Source organism: Malaya genurostris, chromosome 3 (genome assembly GCF_030247185.1).
Source record: "Malaya genurostris strain Urasoe2022 chromosome 3, Malgen_1.1, whole genome shotgun sequence".
Lineage (NCBI taxonomy): Eukaryota > Metazoa > Arthropoda > Insecta > Diptera > Culicidae > Malaya > Malaya genurostris.
In genome coordinates, this window is record NC_080572.1 from 139,682,674 (window position 1) to 139,709,830 (window position 27,157).

The following is a 27,157-nucleotide window of genomic DNA, read 5'->3' on the forward strand; positions in this document are numbered from 1 at the left end:
ATCATTACACCACATGTTGGATTAAAATAGGTTTTGCCTTTCTCTATAGAAAGGTATAAGAATTGCTGGAAAACCCGACTTTTAAACGGAGCTTCGGAGACCCATAGTGTTATATACCATTCGACTTAGTTCGATGAGATCGGAAAATGTCTGTGTGTGTATGTGTGTATGTGCAATTTTCGAGGATATTTATACGCGCTCAATTTTCTCAGAGATGACTGCACCGATTTTAACAAATTTATGCTCTTTTGAAAGCAACTTTCGGGCCATTGATCAATGAGTTTTTGAGTGTAAGGTAAACAACCAAGTTGTGTTTGAGTATCGCTTGTGACTAATCATTGGTTTTTTACTTGCTTTCATATATTCGAGTCATCGTTAGATTTATTTCGTCAATAAAACCGATTTCTTCAACGTATCGACTTCAAGCTGAATAGTGTCGTGAACATATTTTGCTGTATTTTCGGAAAAAAAGTTCATCGTTTCATACGAAGGTGCTCTTGTGTACGAAAACACAATAGAGGTCGTATTGTTGTGTAACGCTTGTGCTTGCGAATTGAATGTGGAAGATAAAATTATTTGCCGAGGTTTCTGTCGCTCATCTTTCCACCTGAAGTGCGCTAAACTTTCCACGGTCGAAAGAGATTTAATCGTCTCTAAAACCAACATGCACTGGATGTGTAATGCCTGTACTAAGATAATGGAAAACGCAACATTTCGTAACGCAATATTATCAACCAATTCGGCCCAGCAGTTAATAAATGATGAACATCTTAAAACACTGCAGGAGCTGAAAAGGGAGATAGAACAAAACACAGCAAAAATAAACCAAATTCTAAATCATACGACCGTAAGTAACACTACACCACATCGGATTTTTGATACCACCACTGGCCAAATTGTTAGAAAAAAACGGCGACTGCTGGATGCTGTGGAAAGTAGTTCGAGTTCGAACCGTGAATTTGTCGGTATAAAAGATACGGTACCGGGTGTTACAGTCCCCCTTGCTGCAAAACTGTCTGAGAGTGAACATTTTTGGATGTATCTTTCTGGTTTTGCACCCGAAGCCACTACTGAGCAGGTAACTGACTTAGTAAAGCATAACCTTAACATCGACGATACTATAAACGTAACAAAGTTAGTTCCGAAAGGCAAAAGTCTCTATGAGCTAACTTTCGTCTCGTTTAAAGTGGGAATCGGTCTGCAGTACAAAGATACGGCATTGTTAGCGGAGACATGGCAAAAGGAAATCACGTTCCGACAATTTGATTTTGATCGCAAAACAACGACACGCACTTCTTTTCGCTTTCAACCGTCACAGAGTGAATCAGCAGTCAACCAATAGGTCGCCGCTACGAACAAACCCCAACCGGATTCACAGTTCAATTCCCGTTCGAGACCGAAGTATCGAGTCCGTAGATGAACCACCGTCCGATTGCGCCCCATACTCATTTACACTTTACTACCAGAACGTAAGAGGTCTTCGCACGAAAACAAACGATCTGTTTTTAGCACTTACAGAGTGCGATTACGACGTCGTAGTACTAACGGAAACATGGCTGCATGAAAATATCACAAACAGCGAAATCACCAAAAACTACTGTTTATATCGATGTGATCGAAATTCCGATACCAGTTCATTTCAACGAGGTGGCGGAGTGTTAATCGGTGTAAAAAGAGAACTGAATAGCTCCTCCGTCACAATAGAAAACAGCCAGCAACTAGAACAAGCGACCGTTCGGATAAAACTAAAAATTTTCTCTCTTTGCATCTGCACAATCTATCTTCCACCGAACTCAGACGTTGCATCATATCAAGCGCACTCCTCTTGTGTTAACGATCTCTTCACACAAGCAGCCGAAAATGATGTTATTATTGTTATGGGTGACTACAACTTGCCTCACTTAGATTGGCAGTTTGAAGAAGATACTAATTCACTGTTGCCAGTTAATGCTTCATCGGAACATGAAATTGTATTAGTTGAAAAGTTGTTATCCAGTGGACTGCGACAGATCAACAATTTCATAAACGCTAATGGTCGATTATTAGATCTAGCGTTCACCAATGATCCTGAGTTGATTGATTTAATTGAACCACCTATGCCACTGATGAAAGTCGACCGTCACCATAAACCATTTTTGCTTCATCTACAGTTCGCAGATGCTCGTGTCTCAGACCAAAACGAAACAACTTATGATTTCAGTAGGACTGACTATTCTAATCTGAACGAAGTGATCTCCGAAGTTGATTGGGCTGAAATTATACGAAGTGATACTATCGATGATGCCGTTTCATTATTTTATTCAAAATTGTACGATATCATTGGAAATAATGTACCAATTAAACAACGTTTTCGTCGGAAAAAATTCAACCAACCATGGTGGAATTCTGAACTTCAACATTTGCGCAACCGATTGCGGAAGGCGAAGAACCGTTATTTTAAAACCAAATCCACACGACACAAAGCCGAGTCACGTGAAATAGAACGTCAATATAACTCTTTCCATGTGTCTTGTTTTCGCAATTACATACAGCAAATCGAAAGCAATGTGAAGGATAATCCAACATTATTTTGGAACTACGTCACTAGCCGCAAAAAATCGAACGGTATACCTATAAACGTACGCTACAATGGTGAATCTGCTGAAACATCACTAGGCACTGCTAACCTATTCTAGTCCTTCTTTCAAAGTGTGCTAAGTAACAACTCACCACCTTTGTCAGAACCGTACTTGAGTGGTTTGGCCCATTACAACCTGGACATACCACGCTTAGTTTTTGGTCTACAAGACGTCACTAGAAAGCTGTTGACGATTGATGCCTCGAAAGGTGCTGGACCGGACGGAATACCTCCTTCTTTCATCAAAAACTGTGCAGCCTCTCTTGCCTTCCCAGTATCCATAATCTTCAACCGATCTTTCGCCGATTGCGTATTTCCTAGTGCATGGAAAACTGCTGCAATAATTCCGATTCACAAGAGTGGTAGTGTTCACGATGTGAAAAATTATCGCTCAATTTCAATCCTCAGCTGTTTACCGAAAATACTTGAAAGCTTGGTTCATGATGCCATATATGACTCTGTTCATCACATAATCGCCGAAGAACAACACGGTTTTGTAAGAAAACGTTCTACAACAACAAATTTGATGTGCTACGTTTCCGGTTTAATCGAGAAAATGCAGAAACGGCAGCAAGTGGATGCCATTTACGTCGACTTTTCAAAAGCATTCGACAAAGTCCCTCACCGTCTTGCTGTTGAAAAATTTAAAAAACTCGGATTTCCAGATTGGCTTACTCAGTGGATTTGGACATACTTGACTGGACGCAGCGCTTTCGTACGTATAGGAAACATAACATCCTCATCGTTCGATATATCTTCGGGCGTACCACAAGGAAGCCATCTTGGTCCGTTAATATTCGTTCTATTTATCAACGATCTCTGCAAGGTGATAAAATCCCCAAAATTATTATACGCGGACGATTTGAAGATTTTTCGCAGTATTATATCTACACTGGATTGTTACGCACTGCAATCTGATATTGAAACACTTATCGATTGGTGTAATATCAATGGCATGGAGATCAACATTCGTAAATGTAATGCTGTCACATTTTCTCGTTTACGTACTTCAACTGTTTTCGACTATAAAATTTCCACAACAAGTATTGAACGAGTCACTATAATAAAGGATCTTGGAGTCTATTTGGATAACAAACTACGCTTCTCGGAACACTCCGCACTAATCACCGCGAAGGCTTTTTCCATGTTGGGTTTCATCCGTCGGAATACACAGTCGTTCGAAGACATCTATTGCCTGAAAACTTTGTACTGTTCAGTTGTTCGCAGTATTTTAGAATACGCCGTTCCGGTATGGGCACCGTTCCATCGTGTCCATATCAGAAGAATTGAAAGCGTGCAAAGGAGCTTCATACGATACCCACTACGTCTGCTGCCTTGGACGGATCCCGTTCATCTCCCCTCTTACGAGGATCGCTGTCGACTCATCAATCTACCAACACTGGAAAGCCGGAGACAGGTCTTGCAGCGACTCCTGATATTCTATATAATAGTTAACAACATTGACTGCGCAGAGCTTTTAGGAAAATTGCCGTTTTTTGCTCCATTAAGACAAACTCGACGTGTGCAATTTCTACGGCTGCCAATCCATCGCACTCAATATGGACAAAACAACCCTTTTTATGTATGTTGCCGTCTTTTTAACGAAGTTTACGACAAATTTGATTTCAATGTGTCCAAAAATATGTTTAGATTAAGAATTAGTAATTAGGTGTCTGTGCGATGTAAATTATCGAAGACTAAGTAAATAAATAAAACGCGTTGTATTTTTACGCGCTCAATTTTCTCAGAGATGGCTGAACCGACTTTAACAAACTTATGCTCGTTTGAAAGCTACTATCGGACCATTGATCAAGTTTGAAGACCAAATGGCTGTGACTTTTGGCTCCGGAGATATAATGGTATAAGTGACGTAACCGACAAAACACGTTGTTTTTTACCGCTGTAATGAAAATAAAGGTTTCAATAATCACCTAAATTTCGTGAAGCGCTACTGCTCAAATGTTTGAGCACCTCGGAAAAAGTCCTCATGCAGAATTTAAGCTAAATCGGACATGGGTAAGGGGTAAAGTTGAGCAATTCCAGGAATGCGTAGACGAAAAAGTGACAAAATCAAAATCGACCTTCTTGGATTTGGATGAAACTTTGCACGCGGCTTCAGTATGGCAAGCCATAAGTTTTGAACCGATGGAGAGGTCAATCCGACTCACGATTGATTTTTAAATAGGGCGTATGTATTTTTGCATGTCACAATAATTGCCTTTTTCAAATCTTTGTAACTCGGAAACCGTTCATTGTACAAGAGTGGCGTTCAGGAAGAAGTTGTAGGCTATCCCATCCGTGCCTTTTGAAAAATGAAGAAGTTACATCAAAAACAGTTTACGGGTGCATGCAAATGATCAAGTTCTTCTCGTTGTAATTCGGAAACTGTTATTCGTACGAAAATGACGTTCAGGAATAAGTTGTAGGGAATCAATAGGGCAATTTAAAAAATATATACACTGAAAAAAAATTTGATTTTTTTCTCAATAAATTCAAAATGGAAGAAAAAAACCTATTTTAATCCATCTAGTGGTGTAATGATGCCTTTCTCATATTGCATTTCTCATATTACTCATTACTGTTTATTGAATAGAAATAGGAGACTCGGACCTAATCTCACAAACTCTATAAATCCTGTTTCCCTGTAGTTCCGGAACCGAAAGTAGTATCCACAACAAATTAAGGAATTCCGTATGAAACTGTAAGATTTTTCTTTTGAACCTATAAATTTGTGAAAATCGATTAAGTCATCTCTAAGAAGAGTGAGTGAGATCCTTTTTGCAGTTTTTAATCACTATTTCCAATTCTTCCGAAACCGGATTCAGATAAACGGAATAGCCGAAGTTGGCTCGCTTGCTACCAACAAATATGACCTACAAATTGGAACAGTTTTGAACGTAGTTAAACCTATACATACTATCTCATGCTCTGTTTCGATTGAACCAGTTAAACGAAATCTAACAAACGAAACGAACCTGCGTTTTTGTTACTTCTGCATATGTAAGACAAGCTAAACAGCATAAATCAGCAGCTTAAAACATGTAGTAAGATTATTATTATTATTATTATTATTATTATTATTATTATTATTATTTTTATTATTATTATTATTATTATTATTATTATTATTATTATTATTATTATTATTATTATTATTATTATTATTATTTTTATTATTATTATTATTATTAACCGGAAGTCGGATCCAGATAAAATGTTCAACAAATTTTTAGGATATTGTAAGACCTTTCATTTGAATCTTAGTTTGCGAAAATCGTTTGAGTTGTTCCAGAGATAATTGAGTGTAAACTATTTCTCAAATTTTCACACATTACCATATAACTCCGGAACCGGAAGTCACATTCAAATGAGATTCAATAGCAAACTATGGGTCCATAATACCATTTATTTGAATCTTAGTTTGTGAAAATCGGTTCAGCCATCTCTGAAAAAAGTGAATGCATATTTTTTTCATTTTTCTGGTACATATCATCCTATATCTCCGGAACCGGAAGTCGGATCGTAATGATATTCAATAGCAGGCTATGGGACTATGAGGCTTTTCATTTGAATCTTTGTTTGTGAAAATAGGTTATGCCATCTCTGAGAAAAGTGAGTGCATATTTTTGTTACATACACACACATACACACACACACACACACACACACGCGGACGGACGGCCAGACACACAGACATTTTCTCAGTTTATCGAGCTGAGTCGAATGGTATATGACATTCGGCTCTCCGGGCCTCGGTTCAAAAGTCTATTTTCACAGTGATTGCATAGCCTTTCTATATGAGAAAGCAAAAATTAAATTAAAAAAAAGTACGGGTGTGTAATGTCAAAGACATAACTGGATGTCGTGAATACGAATAAAACTGACACGATTTCTTTACATTTTCAAATTCGAATTGATAGTGGATGGATTGTGTGAATTGCGAAACTTTCCCCCTTTTCACTACTAAAATTTCATTTCATTTCTGACTTTTAGAAGGACCAAATTGTGGAATTTTCTACGATATTTAACACAGTTCGGAACATTTATTCCGAACGATTTTCGCACAGCGAAAAGTGCACGAATCAAATCAAATTATTTTGGATTTTCACTAAACTGATGATTTCTACCTTCGATTTGAAAAGAAGTAATCCTAATAGTTCTTTAGATAACATTTAGAGTCATTAGAGCGGCTGATTTTATATAATGTTGTCCACTTTTCGTTTCTTGTTTTCTTTCTCTTCAATGCAAAAACCATCAGCACGTTCAGTTGAAAATATGTGCTGACTACCTCAAAATCGTCGTCCTTGCGCGAAAAACCCAAGCAAAGGTAAAGAGTTTTCCGCGTTGTTATAAAAATTTCAGAAAACCTAATTTTTGATTTGTTTGTGGTTATCTCACACTGTTCAAAATATTATCCTAAATTCCTGATCATATTTTTGATGAAATTGTGAAAGAATTATGTTGCTGCCTTTAATACAAGTCGAGATATTCACGATTAAGTTCTGCCCATTCTTCCATATAGATAATTTTGAAAAGGCACCCCATAGTAAAGTAAGTCGTATTCACGACAAAAAATCACAAATGTCACAAATGACATTAAGTGTGGAATAAACACTTGAACCGCGATGGTATCGTGTTTAAGCACTTCTGAAATCACAATGAAACTTAAATGTTTAAGCTCTTCTGATTCGCTATGATAAATATCAAACGGATGAATGGTTGCTTGATCATTGCTAAAATAGTGGCTTTGAACAGCATCCTGAAGCACAAATGAAAAATTATCTGAAAAATCACAAAGAATTAGAATTTCTCCTGTTTTTAAATTAGATTTTGCCTTTTTAATAAAATCAGATTGCTTCAATTAAGATTAATTTTTTTGGGTTATTTTGAAATTATTGAGAAAAAAATCAAAATTTTTTTCAGTGTATATATGTTTTAGAGTGATTCCCTACAACTTCTTCCTGGGCGTCGTTTTCGTTCGATTAACGGTTTCCGAACTACAACGAGAAGAAACTGTAACTTCTTCATTTTCCAAAGGCACGGATGGGAAAGCCTTCAATCTGTAGGTTTTAATAACAGCTTTAAAATTAAAATTATCACAAAAAAAATAAAACCCTTAATTTTTTTATTTAACTTTTTCTGATTACTTTGTATTAATTGAGAAAAAAAAATCCAAATATTTTTTCAGTATATATTATTTTTTAGAGTGCCCAATCGATTCCCTACAACTTTTTCCTGAACGACATTTTTGTACTAATAACGGTTTCCGAGTTACAACGATTTGAAAAAGGCTATTTTTGTGAAATGGAAAAATACATACGCCCTTTTTAAAAATCAGTCGTGAGTCGGATTGACCTCTCCATCGGTTCAAAACTTATGGTTTGCCATACTAAAGTGATGTGCAAAGTTTCATCCAAATCGGAGAAGGTCGAGTCTGAAGATCTCCTAAGCATTTTTGAAATTGCTCAGTTTGAAAATTTTCGATCTTGAAAAAGCACCAGAGGGGGGAGCACATGAAATTTCCGAACTTTAATTTTTTTTTTGATGCCAAAAATCTTAAAATTGCATTAACGTCGAGATTTAGTGTTATTTAAAAGAAAATTTCGGAAAAATTGACTTTTTGAGACTTAAAAATTTTTTTTTTCTCGAGATGACACTAAATCTCGGCGTTTCATGCAATTCTAAGACTTTTGGCATCAAACGTTTTTATTCGATTTCTAAGAAGGGTTTTGCTTTTCTCTATAGAAAGGTATTAGAATTGCTGGAAAAACCGAATTTAGAACGGAGCCTCGGAGACTCGTGGTGTTATATACTGCTAACTGTGTGACATAAACACTGAAGCAAGCTTTTGTGAACTACTCGAATCAATCTGAATCAATTGGTTTCAGAACTAGTATCTGAAATTATTCAATCAAGGTACGAAATATATTTTCATGAGACTGTTATGAAAGAAAGGAAAGGCATTATCACACCACTAGGTTGATTAAGAAGGGTTTTGTCTTTCTCTATAGAAAGGTATTAGAATTGCTAGAAAAACCGACTTTCGACTGGAGCCTCAGAGACCCATAGTGTTATATACCATTCGACTCAGTGCGACGAGATCGGAAAATGTCTGTCTGTGTGTGTGTGTGTGTGTGTGTGTGTGTGCACTTTTAGATTATATTTGAACGCGCTCAATTTTCTCAGAGCTGGCTGAACCGATTTTTACAAACTTGGGCTCGTTTGAAAGCTACTGTTGGGCCATTGATCAATTTCAAAGATCAAACGGCTGTGGCTTTTTGTTCCGGAGATATGATGGTATAAGTGACGTAACCGACAAAACGCGTTGTATTTATTCGCGCTTAATTTTTTCACAGATGGCTGAACCGATTTTAACTAACTTGGGCTCGTTTGAAAGCTACTGTCGGGCCATTGATCAATTTCAAAGATCAAATGGCTGACTTTTGGTTCCAGAGATATGATGGTATAAGTGACGTAACCGATAAAACACATTGATTTTTATCGCTCTTACATATAAGGGTGCCAATATTTTGGGATCACCTCTTATTTCGTAAAGCGCTAGTGCTCAAAAGTTTAAGCACATCAAAATATGTCCTCATGCAAAATTTGAGCTAAATCGGACATGCGTAAGGGGCTGCCCGGCGGTTAAGGTTTGAAAATTTTCGATCTTAAAAAAGCATCATAGTACATGAAATTTCCGAAATCGAAATTTTTTTATGAAAAAATCTTAAAATTGCATGAAACATCGAGATTCAGTGTTAACTCAAAAAAAATTTTTTTTTGAAAAAATCGACTTTCTGGGACTAGGAAAATTTTGATATTTTTACGAAGTCGATATTTTCAAAAAAAATATTTCGAGATGACTATAAATCTCGACGTTTCATGCAATTCTAAGACTTTTGGCATAAAAAAGTTTTTTCTGATTTCAAAAATTTCATGTGCTCCCCCCTATGGTGATTTTTCAAGATATATGAAAATTCCACTAAGAGGACTGAGAAGTAGAGATGGGCAATTCGTTCGCGAACGGTTCAAAAGAACTAGTTCTTGTGAAAGAATGATTGAGCAATGGTTCTTTTTTCGAGAACGGTAGTTCCTCAGTTCGAAGTCCTGGCATAACTTTTTATGAAGAACGGTAGTTCTGTTATAAGAAAGCTTCATAACGAAACCTCAGCTTAAAAAAGTGGGATCTATTTTTTGCTCGCCTAATCTAACTAAACTAAGTTCCCGTTTAGTCATTGCACATACGACCCAACTATAAAAAGAACGAACGAACGGTTCCGAAGAACTAGTTCTTTCAAAAGAACTCTGCATCACAGAGCAGTTCTTCGAAATTAATTGTTTTGCCCATCTCTACTAAGAAGGGTTTTGCCTTTCTCTATAGAAAGGTATTAGAATTGCTGGAAAAAACGACTTTCCAACGGAGCATCGGAGACCCATAGTGTTATATACCATTCTGTAGGAGATATCAATAATCGCCTTCTTTCTGCTGATGTATAATTAACGTGTTTTAATACTTTTGTATCGGGTTACTCTGTTGCCAACACTGGCGTTGGCGCCTTTTTGTTTTTTCTCTCATTCTCGTTTGTATCTCGACAAGTTAAGACGAAATTAAATCTCGTTCATCTACCGAGTAGAGTTTTTCTTTAGGTTCCTTTTTCTTCGTCCTCCTTCGGGACTTCCGGTGGCAACGATTTTGCCAATAGGTTATGGGCCCAGTGCGGGAGTGTAAAAGAAAAGTGACGAAGAAAGCTGTTTTTCGCGGAGTAAAAAGAATTGCGTCACGCCGGTAAATCGAAGGTCATTCAAAATGGCGGACAGTGCGAAAATTTCTTTCCCGAAACTGAACTCGACCAACTGGGGCTCCTGGAGGTAAAGAATGGAGTGGCTCTTGGAAGAGAAGGAGTTATGGGAAGTGATAAGTGTCGCGAAACCGGAACCGATTACCGAGGAGTGGAACAAACGCGATAAAAAGGCTCGTGCGAATATCGGCCTGTTCCTCGAAGAAAACCAGTTTAAGCTGGTGAAAAACGCTGACAGTGCTCGCGGAATGTGGAATGCTCTGAAAGAGCATCACGAAAAGGCCACTATGTCCACCATAGTACACTATTTGGGCCAATTGTGTAGTGCTAACCTGGCTGAAGGCGGAAATATGGAGTCGCATTTGTGTGTTATGGAGGAGCTTTTCGACAAGCAAATTGCGATGATTTCCGTAGTGTGCCTCCGTCTTATCGGAGTCTAGTGCAAAGTTTGCAGAGCCATGTTGATGCGGATTGGACGGTAGTGATGGTGAAAGCCCGACTTCTGGAGGAATACAAACAACGCCAGGAGCGTGGCGAGGGGCTATCGCAGGACGTTAAAGCGATGAGGCTGGAAGCTGAAAATAGCAAGCAAGAAAAAGTGTGCTATTTTTGCAAGCAGCTCGGACATTTTCGCAAGAACTGCAGGAAGTAGAAAGCGCAGAAGAGCGCTGAGGGTGGTGCTAGTGGTAGTGACATAAAACCAAAGCACGAGAAGAAATCTGGAAATTCGAAATATGAAAATCCAAAAGCGAATCAAGTGCAGGGGTCTAGTGATGCCGTATGCTTTATGGCCGGCGAAGTGATACCAGATGACTGGGTGATCGATAGTGGTGCAACGCGTCATATGACGAACGATCGATCGTTTTTCTCAACGATGGACACGAACATTTACTCGAAAGTGACACTTGCTGACGGCAACAAAACCGTGGTTGAAACATGTTATGCCCAGGTGGGTAATTTTTCGTACCGGGAGGAACGATATTATTGAAATAATATTTATCCCTTAAAAGCGTAAAGTCGATTTTTTATAATGTTTTGTTTCGACATAACTTTACGCGTAAATCGCGTAAATTAGAAGTTTGAAGCGTTTTCCGTACTTTGTTTTGAAGCAAAATTGTTTATTTTAGGGCTAAATACGACATAAAACTATTGTGGGGTTGTTCGAACTGTTGACGTAGAACTACCCAGCTAGTTTCAAAATCACTGCCAATATTTGTTTTGAATATTAAGGCAGCAGGCTTTTGTATTCCGCAAAAACTTATTTGTGTCTGCAAATTTTCGAAAATCATTCTTTGAGAATTTTCGATCAAAATGTGTCTGGCGAGAATCGAACGGCGCACAAAACAAATCTACAAATAACCGCTGATATCTATAACACATTGTTCAAAACTGACTTCCGAGACTGATCCAGATATGACGTTTGTAATGTCAAACTAACCTCATTTTTCGAAAGTACCAACCTTCAGATAACATATGTCAAATTTTCTCGTACATCGTACCTGCCGACATATAAGTGACGTTACATATTCATTTCTGAAAAAATGGAAATAACGAATTCCGTGTGTTGGTGAAACTTTGTTTTTTTTTTTAAGGAGAAAACTGTGCCAGCCCAGAAATGGTTTGAGAAATGTTACCCGGATCCATTGAAAATAAAGATTCGTGGTATTCTGATTTGGAACATGGCGAAATAAAACATTCATCTGGAAAAAAATAAGAAAGTTTTGAAAATCGTCATAAATGAACGCAATATCAAAGATTGTGAGATTAGATGGTGCCTCGTTCGCTCACAATCGAATAAAAGCAACAACGCATCGAGGATCCAGAGAGCTGATCGGCACTGTTTAGTCGCAATAAAAAAGAATTTCGTGCGTTGGTATTAAACAGTGTGCGAAACATGGATCCATCATTTTTCGGAGTCATATCAGCATTCAGACGGGGAAAGCCAGCCGAGAATGTAACATGTAGCTAGAACAATCATGACGTCAGTTTTTAGAAGCTCGAGGTATAATTAACATCGACTATCTGGAAAAGGAAAGCACCATCAAAAATTAAGAAGCCATGGGCAAATCATTCTATAAGTATGGTATCGAAAAGTACAAGAACGATTCAATTGCATTTTCCTCAAAAAATTATGTTTATCTGAACTTTTTAATCGATGTGTTAACATCCTTTTCTACGGCAGTATCGAACCGCACAGAGTGTAAGTCGATTCGATACTGAATCTGAAAATGCAAATTGAATTGAACTTTTATTCACCAATTACCTAAAATATATGGATTTATCTACTCGAATCGATGCGTAGAAATATTTCCATGTGAAATATATCGAAAATCAGTTAAATAATGATTTAGATGTAAACAATACAAAATCTGACCACTGTTTGTACGGTTTTATTTCCTGTATTTTGAATTTGCACTCCGGTATCGAAAACAAAGGCGTAGACCTACGTCAAAAGATGTTGAGTGATTTTATTTATGCGAAGAAGGTGAGACGTTACAAGGTTCATTTGAGCACGCAGAAATCTTTTAGTAATTTAACTTTCACAATCTACCAGAGGAAACGAACTTACATCTATAAAGAGATAGATAAAAAATATCCATACAGTGAAGAACTCATTGTGTATGAGAATGCCGTCGCAAACAGAAAGTGACAACTTCTGGTAACTTTTCTTTTGCCAGTCCGGATAGTAAATGGTTAAAAAGGTACTTTCCGCCATACCAGATACTCGAGTGATTTGCATTGATGAGATGCTAACGCTAAACTCCTCTGACTGAAGGTTTCTAAAAGATTTCTGGTTGCTCAAATGGCTCTTTTCACGTCTCACCTTACTATTGACTATCTTAACATCCTTGCTCTACCTTGGGTGCAACCATTCTATAAATTTGATTTTATTTATTCTTAGTTACAGTTAAAATATGCTTGACTTTATAAATAATAAGAATATTACCATTGTTTTTTGCTCAAAATTTCAGGGGGGTATTTACCCACCTTAAACATTTTCGGATGGGTAGTACTAACCACCGTACCCACCTCTTTCACCGGCCCTGAAGACGGTTGCGGTAAACGAGTAGAGATCTGGAAAATGTACTGTACGTGCCGAAGCTCGACGGAGGACTTATTTCTGTGAGTCAGCTGGCAGCGAAAGGATTCGTGGTGAAATTTGGTGTATCGTCGTGTGAAATACAAAATGCTGCAGGTGAAACGAAAGTGGTTGGTGATAAGGTGGGAAACCTTTACCGTCTGCGAATACAGAAGCAGTCACTGAAGGCTGGCGGTGGTCATCATGATCGTTGTCAGCATACTTGGCATCGGCGGATTGGCCATCCAGATCCTGAAGCGTTGCGTCGAATCGAAAAGGATGATCTGATGAGTGAATTTATTTTGAAGGATTGTAGGGAACGCATTGTTTGTGAATGCTGCCTGAAGGGGAAACTTGCTCGCACACCGTTTCCTTCTGCAACTGAAAAGAAAACGTCACGCCCGCTGGAGATAATCCACACAGATCTTTGTGGACCGATGGAAACAACAAGTCCCTCTGGAAATCGGTACTTGATGACGCTAATCGATGACTTCAGCCGATATACGACTGTTTATTTGCTGAAAAGCAAATATGAAGCAGCGGCTCGAATCAAGCAATACGTTCGCTTGGTTGAGAATCATTTTGGGCGAAAACCTCTCATCATTCATTCAGACGGTGGAGGCGAGTATGTTAGCAGAGAGCTCAAAGATTTCTATGAAGCTGAAGGGATAAAAGCACGGTATACAACGCCATACTCACCTCAGCAAAATGGGATTGCAGAACGCAAAAACCGATCGTTGCAAGAGATGGCGATTTGTATGCTAGCTGACGCTGATATGGAAAAGCTGTTTTGGGGTGAGACGGTTATGACGGCGACATATCTGCAGAACCGCTTACCGTCGAGAGCTGTTAACAGAACCCCTAGCTTTGCGAATCTCCGTGTACATATTTGGATGTGAGGCTTATGTACACATTCCAGATGCAAGGCGTTCGAAGCTAGATGAGAAATCAGTCAAGCTGAGTTTCGTCGGATACTCTGAGGACCACAAAGGGTATCGCTTCTTAGATCGTTCAACGCGTTCCATTACAATTAGTCGTGACGCCAGATTCATTGAGTTTAATAATGGATCGGAGCAGTCAAAGGAACCAAGCGAATCAGATACAACTGATGAACTGTAGACGACGATAGATATTCCGGTGAATCCACCGAGTGTGCTGGATCCAAGGATTGACCAAAACGACAACAACATTTCCGTTGGGGAATCGGAAGGCTGGTGTGATGCCAGTGATGACTTGGATGGTGCATTCTTCCGTGGCTTCGACGAACAATCGGATGTGGAAGAGCGCGCGGAACCAGATCTCCAACGGCAAGACGGCGAACGAGAGGTGTGTTGCCGGAACGTTATAATGATTTCGTGGTTGGTATTGCGGAGCTAACTGAAGCAGAAACAACATGTTATAAGAGTGCCTTGCAAAATCCCAAATGGAAGGAAGCAATGGATTCGGAAATGGAATCTCACGGTAAAAACGGTACATGGGATCTAGCGAAATTGCCTGAAGAAAAGCGAGTGATTGGTTCACGCTGGGTGTTTAAGTTGAAGCGTAATGAACGTGGTGAAGTTGCGAAGTATAAGGCGAGATTAGTAGCACAGGGCTATAACCAACGCTATGGTCTCGACTATGTGAATGTTTTCGCTCCTGTGACTCGGCAAGCAACTTTCCGAGCGTTGCTGGCAGTCGCGGGAAATGAAGAAATAATTCTTCAGCACCTGGACGTGAAAACGGCTTATTTACATGGCACAATCGAGGAAGAGATTTACATGCAGCAGCCTGCTGGGTACGAAGTAGCTGGCAAGGAGAACATGGTGTGTAAATTGAAACGGAGCATATATGGACTGAAGCAGTCGGCGTACTGTTGGAATCGTACGCTTCACGCGGCGTTGATGAAGTTAAAGTTCAAACAGTGTTCGTCAGATCCGTGTCTGTATATCCGATGTGATGGTGAAACAAAAATCTTCCTATTTGTGTACGTTGACGATATTTTGATGGGAAGCAAGAATAAGACATTAGTGAATGAAGTGTATGAAGATTTGCGAAAGGAGTTTGATATAGTGAATCTTGGAGAAGTAAAGCGTTTTCTTGGTCACGAAGTACGGCGGGAAAATGGAGTTTATAGTCTACAGTTGACAAGCTACATCGATTCACTGACCAAGCAATTCGGACTCGTAGACTGTAACCCATCAAAGACGCCGATGGATTCAGGATACGTCAGCTCAGACGAGAGCGACAAGCCGTTTGAGGACGTAACGCTGTGTAGAAGCCTGGTAGGTGCCCTACTCTATGTAGCGGTGAATGCCAGACCGGATGTGGCGGTAAGCGTTTCCTTGTTAGGAAAGAAAATGAGTCAACCGACGGAAATGGATTGGAAGGCGGCAAAACGTGTCGTCAGGTATCTCAAAGGAACAAAGGAAATGAAGCTAACGTTTGGAGCTGGTCAAGAATGGAAGCTATCTGGTTATTCGGATGCAGATTGGGCTGGTGACAAGGCTAGTAGATAGTCAACTTGTGGGTACATTTTTTTCTACGGATCTGGACCAATCGTATGGGTAAGCCGTAAACAGACGTGTGTGACGCTGTCATCGATGGAAGCCGAGTACGTCGCTCTAAGTGAAGCCTGCCAAGAGCTCGTTTGGATACGGCTATTAATGGCAGAACTTGACGGTAATCAACAGAAGGCAACTACAATCTTCGAGGACAACCAAAGTTGTTTGAGCTTCATCAAGGCTGAGCGGACAACTAAGCGGTCGAAGCACATCGACACACGGCAGCATTTCATGAAGGATATGGTTGATCGTGGACAAGTGGAACTGGTTTACTGCCCGACCGACAGGATGATCGCTTATTCACTTACCAAACCGTTAGGTGCAACGAAGTTCAACCAACTACTGGAACTGATGGAAATGTCGCGCTGAATCAGCAGTTCGGTGTTCATTGAGGAGGAGTGTAGGAGATATCAATAATCACCTTCTTTCTGCTGATGTATAATTAACGTGTATTAATACTTTTGTATCGGGTTACTCTGTTGCCAACACTGGCGTTGGCGCCTTTTTGTTTTTTCTCTCATTCTCGTTTGTATCTCGACAAGTTAAGACGAAATTAAATCTCGTTCATCTACCGAGTAGAGTTTTTCTTTAGGTTTTTTTTTCTTCGTCCTCCTTCGGGACTTCCGGTGGCAACAATTTTGCCAATACATTCGACTCAGTTCGACGAGATCGGAAAATGTCTGTGTGTATGTGTGTGTGCACTTTTAGAAGATATCTTTTTTTAGATTAGCATCACTCTTCTCATACAATTAGGCAACGCGAATGTCAAGCACTAGTTTGGAAAATTATGCTGACTGTGTGACATACACACTGAAGCATGCTTTTGTGAACCACTTGAATCAATCTGAATCAATTGGTGTCAAAATTAGTATCTGAATTTTTATAATAAAAGTATGAAATATATTTTCATGAGACTGTTATTAAAAAAGAGAAAGGCACCACTAGGTGGATTAAGAAGGGTTTTTTAGATTAGCATCACTCTTCTCATACAAATAGTCAACGCAAATGTCAAGCACTAGTTTGGAAAAATGATGCTGACTGTGTGACATGAACACTGTATATTTTTTTAGAGTGCTCAATCGATTCCCTATAACTTCTTCCTGAACGCCATTTTTGTACAATTAACGGTTTCCGAGTTACAACGATTTGAAAAAGGCTATTTTTGTGAAATGCAAAAATACATACGTCCTTTTTAAAAATCAGTCGTGAGTCGGATTGACCTCTCCATCGATTCAAAAACTTATGGTTTACCTTACTGAAGTCATGTGCAAAGTTTCATCCAAATCGGAGAAGGTCGAGTCTGATGATCTGCTAAGCATTTCTGCCAAAAATCCTAAAATTGCATGAAACGTCGAGATTTAGTGTTATTTACAAAATAAACTTTTTTCGAACAAATTGACTTTCAGAGACTTAGAAAAACTTTGATATTTTTTCTAAGTCCCAAAAAGTTGATTTTTTCAAAAAAAAATTTTTTTGGGATTACACTAAATCTCGACGTTTCATGCAATTCTAACACTTTTGGCATCAAAAAGTTTTTTTCGATTTCAAAAATTTCATGTAACCGATTTTAACAAACTTGGGCTCGTTTGAAAGCTACTGTCGGGCCAGTGATCAAGTTCGAAGACTTTTGGTTCCGGAGATATAATTGTATAAGTGACGTAACCGACAAAAAGCGTTGTATTTTTACGCACTCAATTTTCTCAGAGATGGCTGATCAGATTTTAACAAACTTGGGCTGGTTTGAAAGCTACTGTCGGGCTATTGATCAAGTTCGAAGATCAAATGGTTTTGACTTTGGTTCCAGATATATGATGGTATATGTGACGTAACCGACAAAACACGATTATTTTTACCGCTCTTACATATATAAGGGTGCCAGTATTTTGGGATCACCTCTAATATCGTAAAGCGCTAGTGTTAAAAAGTTTAAGCACCTCGAAAAATGTCCTCATGCACAATTTGAGCTAAATCGGACATGCGTAAGGGGTGCTGCCCGGCGGTTAAGGTTTGAAAATTTCCGATCTTGAAAACGCACCATAGGGGAAAAAACATGAACATGAAATTCTACAATCGAAATTTTTTTTGTCGTGAATACGACTTACTTTACTATGGGGTGCCTTTTCAAAATTAGCCATATGGAAGAATGGGCAGAACTTAATCGTGAATATCTCGACTTGTATTAATGGTAGCAACATAATTATTTCACCATTGCATCAAAAATATGATCAGGAATTTAGGACAATATTTTGAACAGTGTGAGATAACCACAAACAACTCAAAAATTAAGTTTTCTCAAAATTTGAAAACAATGCGGAAAACTCTTTACTTTCACTTGGGTTTTTCGCGCAAGGACGACGATTTTGAGGTAGTCAGGCACATATCTTCAACTGAATGCGTATAAAAAGGGAACCGTGGTGAAAATCGATCATTTCTTTTCGTGCGTTCGATGGAAACAGACGTCGTGGGAGTTAAACCTTCAACCAGCAGCAACGGAGAGAGCACCTTCTGCGTGGTTAAAACCTCAAACGCTCTGGTTGCAACACTTATTTGCTTTTCGGTAATTGTAACGGGGAAGTTCAAGTTCAGATTTTAGTTCAGCAATATAGGTTTAGAATTCAGAGCCTGCGTGCTGAAACTGGATTCTGGAACTGTATTTCGGAACTGAAATTGCAGTTCTAGAATTGAAACTGGATTCTGAGTCTGTTATTGGTTCTAGATTTAGTTCTTGAACTCAGGGTCCAGTTCTTTATTCCAGACTTCTATTCGGTTCTTTTTTGAACCATAATAATACTCCTAAAGAATTATGCGGAAATTTACTTAACTGTACTCTATACAACCCATTCTGGTAGTCATGGTGAAAAATCGTCTTCAAGTTTCAGAATATGGGTTTACAATTCAGAGTCTGCGTGCTGAACTAACTCAACTCGTCACTCTCCATCGCGAAAGCTTTCATAAAAAGTTCTTTTCAGAGCCACCATTATTTTATTATAAAGAACTATACTGCTTATTTCATAATATTTAATTGCGTTTCAGAATGTTTAATGTAACTAATCTGTAATTTAGTCTAAGCGCATCGTTTAAATTTCTAGTAATGAAAGAGGGGAAAGTTGCACAATTCAAACAATCGATCAATTACCAATTCGAATTCGGAAGGATAAATAAAGCGTGTCATATTCGTATTCACGACATTAAGTTATGTCTCTGACATTACACACCCGTACTCTTTGATGCCGAAATTCTTAAAACTGCATAAAACATCGAAATTTAGTGTCCTCTCAAAAAACATTTTTTATTTTAAATCAACTTTCTGGGACTTAGAAAAATTTTAATATTGTGTCCCAAAAAGTCGATTTAAAAAAATTTTTTTTTGAGATGACACTAAATCTCGACGTTTCATGCAATTCTAAGTCTTTTGGAATCAAAATTTTTTTTCGAATTCGAAAATCTCATGTACTCATGTACCCTATAGTGATTTTTCAAGATATATGAAAATTCCACTAAGTGGACTGAGAAAGGTTTTTGCCTTTCTCATATAGAAAGGTTATGCAATCACTTGAAAAACCGACCAGTGAAAATTGGCCCGGAGGGCCAAGTGTCATATACCATTCGACTCAGTTCATCGAGCTGAGCAATGTCTGTGTGTGTGTGTGTGTGTGTGTGTGTGTATGTGTCAAATAATCTCACTAGATTTTCTCGGAGATGGCTGAACCGATTTTGACAAACTAGGATTCAAATGAAAAGTCTCGTGGTCCCATACGGAATTCCTGAATTTTATCCGAATCCGACTTCCGGTTCCGGAATTATAGGGTAAAGTGTGGTCAATATTGTACACCGTCACTTAAACCGGCGAAACAAAAAACGTAAAAACTTCTCTAAACTGGTCTCACAACTACACAAATCGATAGTCATTATCAGTAGGCAACTAAACAAACCGATTTCGGCTATCCTGGTTCCCGGTATCCGGTTCCGGAAGTACCGGAAATAGTGGTCATATATACCAAAATGGATCTCACTCACTTTTCTCAGCGATGGTTTGACCGATTTTCACAAACTTAGATTCAAATGAAAGGTCTTCCGGTCCCATACGAAATTCCTGAGTTTCATCCCGATCCGACTTCCGGTTCCGGAATTATAGGGTAAAGTGTGTTCAATATTGTACACCGTCACTTAAACGGGCGAAACAAAAAACGTAAAAAATTTTCTAAACTGGTCTCAAAACTACACAAATCGATAGTCATTATCAGTAGGCAACTAAAAAAACTGTTTCCGGCTATCCTGGTTTCCGGTATCCGGTTCCGGATTCCGGAAAGTGCATATAATCTCTTGGTTTCTTTCTAAACTCGAGGAGAATAAACTCGATTTTTTGAAAAGAATACCACAATATTATATGTACATGAGAAAGGCATCATTACACCACTAGGTGGATCAATACAGGTTTTTTAGATTAGCATCACTGTTCTCATACAAATAGGCAACGCAAATGTCAAGCACTAGTTTGGAAAAATGATGCTGACTGTGTGACATAAACACTGAAGCATGCTTTTGTGAACTACTCGAATAAATTTGAATCAATTGGTGTCAAAATTAGAATCCAAAATTATTTAATAAAAGTATGAAATATATTTTCATGAGACTGTTATGAAAGAAGAGAAAGGCTTTATCACACCACTAGGTGGACTAAGAAGAGTTTTTTTTAATTAGTCTGGTTTCTTCATCTTTTCTTTTGTAATCCTCATGAACTTTTGAAGAAATTATTTTGTGACATTGAGACGATGCGAGTAGCTATTTTCGAGATATTTTGAAAATTACTAGACTGTAACTCAAACTAACCATTAAGCTTTATTTCTTGCAGATTTATGTATAATATGATAGCTCATTTCTTCGTCTGTAGAAAATAATTTCGTAGAAATTTTCTTTAACTTTTCGTTTGAGTTTTTGAACAGAATGATTTTACAAGGATAAATTTTTAAATATTACCATTTAATTATGTTATAAGTATATCACGTCACTATACAAGTTCACTATGTATCTCACGACACTATAAATCTTGTATAATAAACGTCACATCACATATGCGCATTTCGAATACAATTTATATTCTTCTTCAGTGTGACTATCACACTATTTAAAAATTTATCCTTTTGAAATTTTCTGTTACTGGAATGATACTATGATATTTTTGTGTACCTTGAATCATTTTTGTTTTTATCTTTCTCATATAAAAAGGTTATGCAAACGCTGTGAAAACCGACTTTTGAACCGAGGCCCGGAGGGCCATGTGTCATATGCCATTCGACTCAGTTCGTCGAGTACGCAAAACGTCTGTGTGTGTATGTGTGTATGTGTGTATGCAACGTTTTTTGCACTAACTTTTCTCGGAGATTGCTAAACCGGTTTTTCTAAACTTAGATTCAAATGAAAGGTCTTATGGTCCCATACAAAATTCCTGAATATTATTTGGGTTCGACATCCGATTCCGGAGTTAATGGGTTAAATTTGCAAAAAAATTAAAATATGTGTTCTAACTTTTCTCATTGATGGCGCGACTGATTCTCACGAACTTAGGTTCAAGTGAACGGTCCTGCGGTCCCATGCGAAATTTATGAATTTCATCCGGATCTGACTTCCGGATCCAGAAATATAGGGTAAAGTGTGTTAAAAATTGTATACCATCACTGAAAAGGGCGAAAAACCGTAACGAATTTCTAAATGGACCTCAAGTCTTGTTTAATTGATAGTTTGCATCAGTAGACGGTCAAACAAACCGATTTCGGGTTTTCTTTAAGAATCGAAGAAAATTATTCTGAAGAATACCACAGTATTATATATGATAGTATGATTGATATGAGAAAGGCATCATTACACCACTAGGTGGATTAAAACAGGTTTTTGATAAAAAAAATTTCCATTCTTCAGCACCATTGTCATATAAAAAAATTGTGACATATGACAAAACGAGATTGCTGTGAAATTATCTAGATTCGTTGTAGAAGCCCAATCGTATAAAGCTTTTGCATTTGCTAATGGGTGTTCATGTTCTCTGGCCAAGCTAGCTCTTGTTTGCCATTCGTTTCAGTGTCTCACCGATTGCATCGCATGATCCCTTATCGTTCGAGGTAGCGAAGAAATGCCGCTCCGAATGAATATTGTATTTTGTTTTGAATTTACAGAGGCTCGCGATTTTTTTTTCTATTTTTATATCGAGAAGGTGCCCCGTCCGATACAAAAATTGCATTTTGTCGTGAACACGACTTACTTTACTATTCGGCGCCTTTTCAAATGTAGCCTGTACAGGAATGGGCAGAGCTTTAACGCGAATATCTTTTGATGTACCTAACCCAACAACATAATTTTTACTACAAGCTATCGGAAATATGATCAGGAATTTGTGATTAAATTTTCAACAGCGTGAGAAAACCATTAATAATTGAAAAACTACAAGGATCAGCCCCATGGGGTTGTTCGAGCCATTGATGTGGAACAAGGCAACCAAAACTTCTAATGATCGACATTTTTGATTAATCGTCACACTTTTTAATCCGCAAATTCACGAGAGTCTGCTTAGATTGATCTTTATTAGGAACCAACACCGAACAAGCGAACCCAGAATATAGACTCTAATTGTCGTGATTTGTATTTGTTTTGTAGCCGACGAAATTTCATCAAAAGCCCAAATGTATGCAATTATATGTTGCTTGCGATACGAATATCGATATTTAAGCTTCTCTTCGCCAAGCTTGTGTTCAAGTTTTGTATGCAAGCAGTTATTTTTATAGCGTTTCTCTACCATTACTACCGTTCTGCGATTTCGGTTGCAGCGGTAAACTTTTCCTTATTATCAATCAAGCTCATCTTATAAAAATTAGAAATTAATCTTATGCACTCAAAATTTGCCCTGGGGTAGTTGTCAATTTCTCAGGCGAAACGACATGACATGGAATTTCATCCGAGCTTGCATGACACAAGATCAGAGCATACCAATTAAAGCTTCAAATCGTTTTATGGCACGTTTTGCCTTGCTGTTTAGCAACAACCTACCTCTAGCATATTACGCATAGGACTGAAATGTTAGCAATAATTTTACTTATATTTATAGCTTCGCGTGCTTCCAACAAATTCGCTTTCGCTTCGATTGACCAATCAGAGCGATGCCTTCCCTTTGATATATCGCTTACTCCTTCAAAACCGTCGACTACACAGATAAAAATATTTTGTGATTTTACATTTATTTTCATGCACATATTTGGAGCAGGCAATTGAATGGAAATTTACATTACAAAACGAAGTATTTTGTAAATATACAGTCTTGTTCAATGAAAAACTAAATGAATTTTAATGTAATTTTACATCAATCATGGTTTTAATTCAGATTTTCTTTTCAACAGATGTCTATTTCATAGTACTATCGGTTTACATGTCGTGTAAGTTTCATCTTTTCTTTCTGTGTATGGCAGGAAAATCCTTTATGCCGGAGATTTTTTGCAGACAAAATAGGACACTGTTAGCTATTAATCAACATTTCAATGATACATAATTAAAAATACATGGCTATGAACATTCAAATCAATACGTATAACAGTTCGGCTGAAAAGTTCGCATCGTTTAATAGAAACACAAATCTGGAGAATACGGTGGATGAGGGAGCAATTCGAAGGCCAATTCGTTCAATTTCAGCATGGTTTTCAATCATCAATTCGTTGTTGTTTTTGATCGATTGTGAGCTCACGCGGCACCCATTTTGCACAAAGCTTTCTCATATCCAAATATTCGTGAATAATATGTCCAACACGTTCCTCTGATATCTTTAGGGTGTCAGCTATCTCGATCAACTTCACTTTACGGTCATTGAAAATCATTTTGTGAATTTTTTCACGTTTTTATCGGTAACAGCCTCTTTTGGACGTCCACTGCGTTCATCGTCGTCGGTGCTCTTATATGACCAGTACGAAATTTTGAGAACCACTTATGAATTGTTGCTTCGCCCGGTGCAGTGTCTGGATAACACTCATCAAGCCATTTTTTGGTATCGGCGGCACTTTTTTTCATCAAAATAAAGTGTGTCATCAACACACGAAATTCCTTTTTTCCATTTTTTTCACAATAACAAAAGTAACTTCTCTCAAAATGCAATATCTCAAAAACTAATAATCAGACAGCTGTCGAATTTATACACGTATCTTTTGAAGGTTGGTACTAACTGAAAATGGTATGGATTTAATTTTAGTGGCGCTCTCTCATAGAAACGATTGGAACTTTTCAGCCGATCTGTTAAATATTTCCAATTGGTGACATAATATTGATAGTTGATACAAAATTGACTGAGCTGTAATTGTTCAAAACCTGACCACATTTCTACGTGTATTTTTCTTGAGTTTCTAATTTGCACCCCTATATAGAAAACAAAAATGTGTTCCACATTAAAACAAAATTCTCTGAAGCTTTAAAATGATGAGGAAAATTCATCACGCTTGCTTGCCTTTTCGCACCCGGACGACGGTTTTGAGGTAGTCAAGCACATATTAGTTGCGATTATCTACTGGCGAGTATAAAAGCAAAGACATCATATTAACAAGATATCCAGCTCTCACATTTCCCGAACAAATCATTGGCAACATCCTTTTTTGCGAGCATGTCGCCCTCAAGCGAGTCCGTATCGAATCTTGTACATAGAAGTAAGGGAGAGAAATGTCAAATTCGTGCGCGCCAAAATAGCTGCACTGCGCATCCATACAATTGACATGATAGGTTGAATGTGATGCCGCGCGATGGTGTTGCTGAACTGAAGATTGTTTTTGCTCCAAGCTGACAGGGTCTGATAAAAGGTAAGCTTTGATAGAAAATCGTTCATTCGTCATCTAAAACTCGATGTGGATAGACGAATAACCTACTACGACTAATGTCGATTTTGTTTTATCTTTTATTCGCAGCTGTCTATCTACCCAAGCTATGGGTAAAACACGCCATAGATACGAGAAGGATCCAAAGGATGCTAAGCGTCTGAAACCAAGTGATGTACAGGTAAGCAACCGTTTGCTGAGTAAAAACCAATACGCTGATCTGCCAGTTGATGTCGAAGAGGAACTGCAGAAGAAGGAAAAAGTGCCGACTTTCTACCTGAAGGGCTTCCCACCGACTCTACGCTCGGACTTCAACACGCTGATCAGTAAAGGACTACAGGCAACAATCCGTTTATGTACTGAAGGCAACAAAATAACTGTTCCGGTTTTGAACCACTACAAAGTAGTGGAATGTTACCTGAAGCAGACAAAAGTGGAATGCTTCACACACGATATTGCCGCCAACAAACCTATGAAGGTTGTACTTGGAGGTCTACCCAACGTGATGGAAGCCGAACTAAAGCAGGCACTATCGGCGGCTGGAATAAAGCCTGTGATGGTGTTTAAAATGAAACGACACAACACGGACAAAAAGTATCAAGATCAACTGTACTTGGTTTATCTGAAGAAGGACTCCATCACCATGAATCAACTAAAAACGATAAAATCGTTATTCCATATAATCATCGAATGGTGTTTAGGAAAGCACTAACTTAGCAACCCAGATGGGGTCCACACAATCGTCTCATAGTATGTATCTCTCAATCTGTGATAAGAGGTAGTAAGCGATCGGGCATGATCGTGAACTATATTCACCACTGGATCGTTGCAGTGGCCAGTCTGCTAGGTTAGCAGTTAGTTCAGCTCCGACATTCCGTCGCATCACATAGATAGCAGAGCAAATAAAGTTTAAGGCCAGTTAAGTGCATTTTTTTCTCCGTAATAAAGTGTTTAATTTATACGAAAGTGTGACAATACCTTTACGTACTCCGAAATATCCGTGGCCACAAAGTGGGCACATGAATGCCCAATGGGCAAGTGCCACCATACCATTCCAGATCCTGAGGAACAAAATTAATGAACTTTGAAGTGATTCAAGACATTCATCTAAATTCCGATCGAGAATATTGGTCCTTCGAGCCGGATATACCCGTTAATTACTCGATTGGATGAAGATTTAAAGTAATGATTGTATTATCGAGTGAGTAAGTTTCCACGCGATGTGATGTCACAAAATACAGTAGGTGGTATTAAATAGAATGGCCGCTAAGTGGTCAGCGTTTCGACAACGTGGTTGCTGCTGACCGCCATCGCTGTTTGGAGCGTACATGGATAGAAGTTGCTGCTAATTTCTACAGTACAGGAGTAATCGTTACACATGAGGAGATTTTGTTGAGTTTACAAAGAAACAAACGCACTGATAAGAATATATTGCACGTCTGTGGTGGCGTTCAATGCATGATGCGCCAATTGCATGTTGGTTACTGAGTGAGTGAAATGGGGATAAATAAAGGTTTGAAATTTTGCACAAGAGTTTTTTTTCTTGAATTTTAGAGCCTGGGTTGAGATCGATTTTCTGATGTTCAAATCGTTTTGACTTTGTCTACATATTTTAAGTTGTTGGGTTCTTTGCTGTTGTCAATCCATTTGGTCACTAGTCAATCGGGTTCTAGAAATTACCGTCATATCTTAGTAGTGTTCCAGTTTCGGATAAACAAGTGTGAAAATTAAAGGTGATGTTTGCAGTATTGCGCTTATATTTATAAGTGTGCAGAATAGAATTTTACGTGAGACATTGGCAATACTATAAACCCGTGCGATTAATTGAAGTGTAACATAACCATAGATGAATTAAAGGAGCTCAAAAAACAGGAGCAGTAGTTGCGAACGTCTATGAAGTTCGTCCAAGGATTTCGCAAAGAAGTGCATGAGAAACAAGTCGATGTTCGTTTAGAAAAATTGGAGAATGCGATGAGAAAGTCTACACTGTGCGACGCCAGATTGAACTGATTATAGACGAAGAAGATGAAAAACCTGGGCTGACATTATGCATCTCGAATCGAGTTACTCGAAACGATTATTTTTGAAGTCGATTCGACTGAACTGAGGCATTACGTATCGCTTTCGACCTTGTGATCGAGATCCTAACAATGTGGTACTAGATTTCGACTGACGCTGCTCGAACTGTCATAACCAGAGATGCCATTTATACAGATTTATCTGTTCTATACAGATTTTTACATGCGCATACAGATTTAATACAGAGTACAGATTTCTTAAAT

The 27,157-nt window shown here is 38.3% G+C and overlaps 1 protein-coding gene across 2 annotated transcripts in view; it reads right to left on the reverse strand.

Moving 5' to 3' along the window:
- The window catches only part of LOC131434826 (aryl hydrocarbon receptor), a 698,066-nt gene that overhangs the window by 650,065 nt on the left and 20,844 nt on the right, over nt 1-27,157 (reverse strand). The gene's annotated exons all lie outside the window — the stretch shown is intronic.